Consider the following 7,658-nt stretch of genomic DNA (forward strand, 5'->3'; position numbering starts at 1 on the left):
TTCTTTGTAAAGGGTAAATGGAATTGACTTCGAGCAGATTAAGGTAGATATTTCCAAAGGTCAACACCTCACTCCTGACTTTACGGGTACTTATTTATCTATCTATCTATCTCTATTTGTTGGTGTCTATTATCTCTGCTCTGCTGATTCAACAAATTTCTATCTAACATGTCTTATATTTCTTGTACGATTTGGTTGCAATAGTTGGTGCTGTCCGCTCTGCTACTTACATGCGTTGTTTGATGTCTTTGCAGAAGTAAACCCTCTGCAGAAAGTTCCAGCTATTGTTCATGGAAACTTGAAGCTCTCCGAGAGGTAATTCTTGATAAGGAACCATGCTTTTTAACCCTCCTTTCTTATTTTAATGCTTATGGCAGTGCTCCATTGCACCTGTTGGTTATCACTGGGTTGTCAAGGTTATTTATGTACATCATGGCTATCAAAATGAAGGAAACATGTTGGGATATCCTAATTTAAATCTGAAACATGTCATGTATTTTATTTAAGTATCCTCCATTCTGTTCACTTTTTCGTTTTGTTAGTCTAATTTGTGTAATTCACTTTATAAATACATGAATCTGTGTTTCTTTACAATGCTTATGTAAGTGGTGGAATTAATCTTGTTTTCTTTTGGCAGCCATGCAATCCTAGTATATCTTGCTTCTGCTTTTACTGGAATTGCTGACCACTGGTTAGTAGAACTGTCTCATCTGCTTCTTGTGACCTGATGAACTGCTATTGTTCCAATCTTTATAGAGTACTCATTACTTGGGAACTCGTAGATTTCAGAATTGAACCGTTACATTGTCCATTAGTAAAACACGATTTTGGGTTCATTTCCCTCATTTCTGTATGTTCATTGAAAGGACAGATTAGGGTGACAGAGATTAGAATAAATAACTTCATAAATTATAACATCTTCCATTTTGATTCATCAGGTATCTAACTGAGCTGTCTAGAAGAGCCAAAATTAACTCAGTAATGGATTGGCATTATTCTAATTTATGAAATGAAGCAGGTAGATACATTCTAATTTCTATTTTGAACTCCTTTAAGTAATGTGACTAGCCATGAGCAGTTGATTTTTTTCTATAGACTTGTATGCTACTTAGCAATTAATTACTAGAAGAAAATCCAGGAATGTGGTTATTATCCATCATTTGTTGTATGACTTTGCTGTGAATTATGTAATACTTACTACACTAGTACCTGCCCTTGGCCGTCAACTGAATCCAAAAGCAGCTACTGAAGCAGAAAAAGTTTTATTATCTTCTCTGAAAGCACTGGAGGATTTCTAGTTCAATGGAGATAATGGAGGCTTTCTGTGTGATAGCACCCAACCATCGGTGGCTGATCTCAGCATGGTTTGTGAACTTATGCAACTTGAGGTAACTAGATATGACTTTATCATTATTATTGTCATTAATGCTCCATTACCTGATAAATAGCTCTTGTGAGTATGGTAGCTATATTCCTAAGTCTTAATTTGTGAGCTTAAAATTTCTTATTGTAAACGATGCTATCAATTGACTCGTCATCTTGAAATCTTTGGTTGAACCACAATGGTGGTTGGTAATATGTGTGATATCTTTTAGCATGAATCTATAAGATATCTAATTCTCTAATTGAACTCTGAATTATCACAGGTTTTGGATGAGAGGGATCGCAGTCGAATATTATCTCCTTACAAGAAAATTCTTCAGTGGATTGAGAATACAAGAAATGTCAAAGTAATAAATTTGTGGCATATTGTGGGCTTTGTTCTATATGCAAATCAGGAAGAAATAGTCTCTCCTCCCTAGTAGGTCTGTCCTTTTCATGGGTGGCATTATCTTCAAGGTCTAGTGACTCTTTGAAGTTTGGCACTACCATCAGTGTTTTAAGGCATGTGCGTGATAGTCTTTCTTTTCCTTTTTCATTCTTTGGTAAGGTTCCAAGATGTAAAGCTTTAATGCTAAAATTGTTATCTATTTATAATTATTACTGCAAGTTCATCAGTTTCATTGATTATAATTTACTTCGGTAACAAAATTTTGCTTGGCTGCAGTTGGATATTAGAACCAAATTGTGCCTAAGGGATAGTTTGTACCGTTTGGCTAAGAGTGCCGAGCAAAGACATAATGACTCAATTGCAAATGGTTGCACCAGAGATGATCAAGCATGCAAATCAATGGTGCCACATAATGGTAGCAGGTATTGGTTGCTGTCTTCACTTCAATTTTATTGCTCAGAGTTATAAGTACTTAATGTCAGTGCATAGAAAGTACTGTTAAACAAACTTTTCTAATTTATTGCAGAAATATAATGCTATTTAATCTTCTTGATAAGTTGATGAGCGGATAATTTATACGCTTTTTGGCATTGTTTTTAGTATGTTTTTAGTAGGATCTAGTTACTTTTAGGGATGTTTTTATTAGTTTTTATGTTAAATTCACATTTCTGGACTTTACTATGAGTTTGTGTGTTTTTCTGTGATTTCAGGTATTTTCTGGCTGAAATTGAGGGACTTGAGCAAAAATCATATTCAGAGGTTGAAGAAGAACTGCTGATTCTGTTGGATTCTGACCTCCCTACACTCAAAGTAGATTTTCTTGAGCTACAGAACTCAACATGGCGCACTTCTAATTGCGTTGGAAAGTAGACATCCAGGGCTTTCCAGCAATATATAATAGTCCATACTTTGGTCGCGTTTAGATGATGCAAAAGAGCGTTGAACGCCAATTCTACGCTGTTGTCTGGAGTTAAACGCCAGAAACACGTCACAAACCAGAGTTGAACGCCAAAAACACGTTACAACTTGGCGTTCAACTCCAGAAAGAGCCTCTGCACGTGTAACATTCAAGCTCAGCCCAAGCACACACCAAGTGGGCCCCGAAAGTGGATTTATTCATCAATTACTTACTTCTGTAAACCCTAGTAACTAGTTTAGTATAAATAGGACTTTTTACTATTGTATTAGACATCTTATGATATTTAGTTCATCTTAGGATCATAGTGATCTCGTTTGGGGGCTGGCCATTCAGCCATGCCTGAACCTTTCACTTATGTATCTTCAAACGGTAGAGTTTCTACACTCCATAGATTAAGGTGTGGAGCTCTGCTGTTCCTCATGAATTAATGCAAAGTACTACTGTTTTTCTATTCAATTCAACTTATTCCGCTTCTAAGATATTCATTCGCACTTCAACATGAATGTGATGAACGTGACAATCATCATCATTCCCCCATGAACGCGTGCCTGACAACCACTTCCGTTCCACCTTAGATTGGATGATTATCTCTTGGATCTCTTAATCAGAATCTTCGTGGTATAAGCTAGTGGTGCACGAAATTGTGATCTCAGACAACGGCGCCAAAAACTCTGTACGCACGTCTTAATAAATCGTTTTTCATTCAAAACTTCGATACAACTGACCAGCAAGTGCACTGGGTCGTCCAAGTAATAAAACCTTACGTGAGTAAGGGTCGATCCCAAGGAGATTGTTGGTATGAAGCAAGCTATGGTCATCTTGTAAATCTCAGTCAGGCGGATATCAGATGGTTATGGAGTTTTCGAAAATTAATATTAAATAACAGAAAATAAAGATAGAAATAATTATGTAATTCATTGGTGAGAATTTCAGATAAGCGTATAGAGATGCTTTCGTTCTTCTGAACTTCTGTTTTCCTGCTGTCTTCATCCAATCAGTCCTACTCCTTTCCATGGCTGGCTTTATGTAAGGACATCACCATTGTCAATGGCTACTTTTCATCCTCTCTGTGAAAATGGTCCGATGCGCTGTCACTGCATGGCTAATCATCTGGAGGCATCACCGCGGTCAATGGATGCATCCTATCCTCTTGTGAAAATGGTCCAAATGCTCTGTCACAGCACGGCTAATCATCTGAGGTTCTCGATCATACTGGAATAGGATTCACCCTCCTTTTGCGTCTGTCACTACGCCCAGCACTCGCGAGTTTGAAGTTCGTCACAATCATTCAATCCCAGAATCCTACTCGGAATACCACAGACAAGGTTTAGACTTTCCGGATTCTCATGAATGCCGCCATCAATCTAGCTTACACCACGAAGATTCTGATTAAGAGATCCAAGAGATAATCATCCAATCTAAGGTGGAACGGAAGTGGTTGTCAGGCACGCGTTCGTGGGAGAATGATGATGACTGTCACGTTCATCACATTCATGCTGAAGTGCGAATGAATATCTTAGAAGCGGAATAAGTTGAATTGAATAGAAAAACAGTAGTACTTTGCATTAATTCATGAGGAACAGCAGAGCTCCACACCTTAATCTATGGAGTGTAGAAACTCTACCGTTAAAAATACATAAGTGAAAGGTTCAGGCATGGCCGAATAGCCAGCCCCCATGATCTAAGAACTAAACGTCCGAGGATGATCAAAAGATGTCTAGTACAATAGTAAAAAGTCATATTTATACTGAACTAGCTACTAGGGTTTACAGAAGTAAGTAATTGATTCATAAATCCACTTCCGGGGCCCACTTGGTGTGTGCTTGGGCTGAGCTTGAATGTTACACGTGCAGAGGCTCTTTTTGGAGTTGAACCCCAGGTTGTAACGTGTTTCTGGCGTTCAACTCTGGTTCGTGACGTGTTTCTGGCGTTTAACTCCAGACAGCAGCGTAGAACTGGCGTTCAACGCCCTTTTACGTCGTCTAAACTCGGCCAAAGCCCTGGATGTCTACTTTCCAACACAATTGGAAAGGCGCCATTTGGAGTTCTGTAGCTCCAGAAAATCCACTTTGAGTGCAGGGAGGTCAGAATCCAACAGCATCAGCAGTCCTTCTAACCTTCACGCCACAAGCACATGGTTAGGGACAACTTGGTTTAGCCGCTTAGGCCAGGATTTTATTCCTTTAGGCCCTCCTATCCACTGATGCTCAAAGCCTTGAGATCCTTTTTATTACCCTTGCCTTTTGGTTTTAAGGGTTATTGGCTTTTTGCTCTTGCCTCTTGGTTTTAAGAGCTTTTGGCTTTTTCTGCTTGCTTTTTCTTTTTCTCATTTTTTTTTCGCCATTTTTTTTTCTGCAAGCTTTGTATTCACTGCTTTTTCTTGCTTCAAGAATCATTTTTATGATTTTTCAGATTATCAAATAACATGCCTCCTTGTCATCATTCTTTCAAGAGCCAACATATTTAACATTCATAAACAACAACTTCAAAAGACATATGCACTGTTCAAGCATTCATTCAGAAAATAAAAAGTATTGTCACCACATCAATATAATTAAACTAAGTTCAAGGATAAATTCGAAACTCATGCACTTCTTGTTCTTTTGAATTAAAACATTTTTCATTTAAGAGAGGTGATGGATTCATAGGACATTCATAACTTTAAGACAAAGTTACTAAATACTAATGATCATGTAATAAGACACAAACTTAGATAAGCACTTAACATAGAAAACGAAAAACAGAGAATGTAAGAACAAGGAATGAGTCCACCAAGGGGGAGGACTTTTCGGCTATTTTGTAGAGTTCAAGGGAGATGACTTCATGAACTTCTACTTCCTCTCCAATCATGATGCTATGAATCATGATGGCCCGATCTACAGTAACTTCAGATCGGTTGCTAGTGGGGATGATGGAGCGTTGGATGAACTCTAACCATCCTCTAGCCACAGGCTTGAGGTCCAGTCTTCTTAGTTGAACCGGCTTGCCTTTGGAGTCAATCTTCCATTGAGCTCCTTCCACACATATGTCCATGAGTACTTGGTCCAACCTTTGATTAAAGTTGACCCTTCTAGTGTAGGGGCGTGCATCTCCTTGCATCATGGGCAAGTTAAACGCCAACCTCACGTTTTCCGGACTAAAATCTAAGTATTTCCCCCGAACCATGGTGAGATAATTCTTTGGGTTCGAGTTCTTACTTTGATCATGGTTCCTAGTGATCCATGCATTGGAATAGAACTCTTGAACCATTAGGATGCCGACTTGTTGGATGGGGTTTGTTAGAACTTCCCAACCTCTTCTTTGGATTTCATATCGGATCTCTGTATACTCATTTCTCTTGAGCTTGAAAGGGACCTCGGGGATCACCTTCTTCTTGGCCACAACACATAGAAGTGGTCTTGATGAGCTTTGGAGATGAATCTTTCCATCTCCCATGACTTAGAGGTGGAAGCTTTTGTCTTCCCTTTCCCTTTTCTAGAGGATTCTCCGGTCTTGGGTGCCATCAATGGTAATGAAAAAACAAAAAGCTTATGCTTTTACCACACCAAACTTAGAATTTTGCTCGCCCTCGAGCAAGAGAAGAAATTCATGTGCAGAGGCCATTTGTGGAGTTGAACGCCAGTTTTTGTGCCAGTTTGGGCGTTCAACTCCAGTTTTTGATCATTTTCTGGCGCTGGACGCCAGAATTGGGCAGAGGACTGGCGTTGAACGCCAGTTTATGTCGTCTATTCTTGTGCAAAGTATGGACTATTATATATTGCTGGAAAGCCCTGGATGTCTACTTTCCAACGCAATTGGAATCACGCCATTTCGAGTTCTGTAGCTCCAGAAAATGCACTTTGAGTGTAGGGAGGTCAGAATCCAACAGCATCAGCAGTCCTTTTTCAGCCTGAATCAGATTTTTGCTCAGCTCCTTAATAGGGCAAAATGCTTAGAGGATTGTTGCCCCATGGCTGGGTTGCCTCCCAGCAAGCGCTTCTTTATTGTCTTTAGCTGGACCTTGTCTTTTAATCTAGCTTCAGCCTTGAGCATTCTTGCTCAATGTTGCCTTCAAGATAATGCTTGATTCTCTGCCCATTGACAATGAACTTCTTATCAGAATCAATATCTTGAAGCTCCACATAACCATATGGTGACACGCTTGTAATCACGTATGGTTCCCTCCACCGGGATTTCAGTTTCCCGGGGAATAGCCTAAGTCTAGAGTTAAACAACAGGACCTTCTGTCCTGGTTCAAAGATTCTAGATGAAAGCTTTCTGTCATGCCACTTTTTTTATTTTTCTTTATAAAGCTTGGCATTTTCGAAAGCTGTGAATCTGAATTCCTCTAGCTCATTTAGCTGGAGCAATTGTTTTTCTCCTGCTAATTTGGCATCAAAGTTTAGAAATCTGGTTGCCCAGTAGGCCTACCCTTAAGGTCACCTATGGACCACCCAAGAGCTGTCTTGTGTCCTTAGCACATGAATAAGTGCTTCCTCTTCCTGTGAATTTAAAGCAGAGCTTATGATCACTGGAAAAGTGTCACCTTCTCCCAGAAATGCATATTTCAAGGATGGTGGTAGTGGCTTGAGCTCGGGTTTAGGAGGTTTTTCCTCTTTCAGAAGAGAGTTCAGAGGCTCTTTCATGTCCCCTGAATCCTCCAAATCAGGCTGAACATCTTTAAAGATGTCTTCCAACTCTGATTCGAGACTCTCAGCCATGTTGATCTCTTCTACCAAAGAGTCAATAAGATCAACTTTCATGCAGTCTGTTGATGTGTCTGAATGCTGCATGGCTTTGACAGTGTTCAACTTGAACTCATCATCATTGACTCTCAGGGTTATTTCCCCCTGTTGGACGTCAATGAGGGACCGTCCAGTTGCTAGGAAGGGTCTTCCTAGAATGAGAGTAGCACTATTGTGCTCCTCCATTTCCAGCACAACAAAGTCAGTGGGAAAGGCGAATGGCCCAACTCTGACAATCATGTCT

At 39.7% G+C, this 7,658-nt stretch overlaps 1 long non-coding RNA gene across 1 annotated transcript in view; it reads left to right on the forward strand.

Annotated features, from left to right (window-relative positions):
- Positions 1,220 to 7,658, forward strand: part of LOC110268944 — a 23,828-nt gene continuing 17,389 nt past the window's right edge. Inside the window, exons 1-3 of the long non-coding RNA XR_002357726.1 lie at positions 1,220 to 1,388; positions 1,647 to 1,805; positions 2,048 to 2,193. This is a non-coding gene — a long non-coding RNA (uncharacterized LOC110268944). The remainder of the gene's footprint in view (positions 1,389 to 1,646; positions 1,806 to 2,047; positions 2,194 to 7,658) is intronic.

The sequence above is a fragment of the Arachis ipaensis genome, chromosome B02 (assembly GCF_000816755.2).
Source record: "Arachis ipaensis cultivar K30076 chromosome B02, Araip1.1, whole genome shotgun sequence".
NCBI lineage: Eukaryota > Viridiplantae > Streptophyta > Magnoliopsida > Fabales > Fabaceae > Arachis > Arachis ipaensis.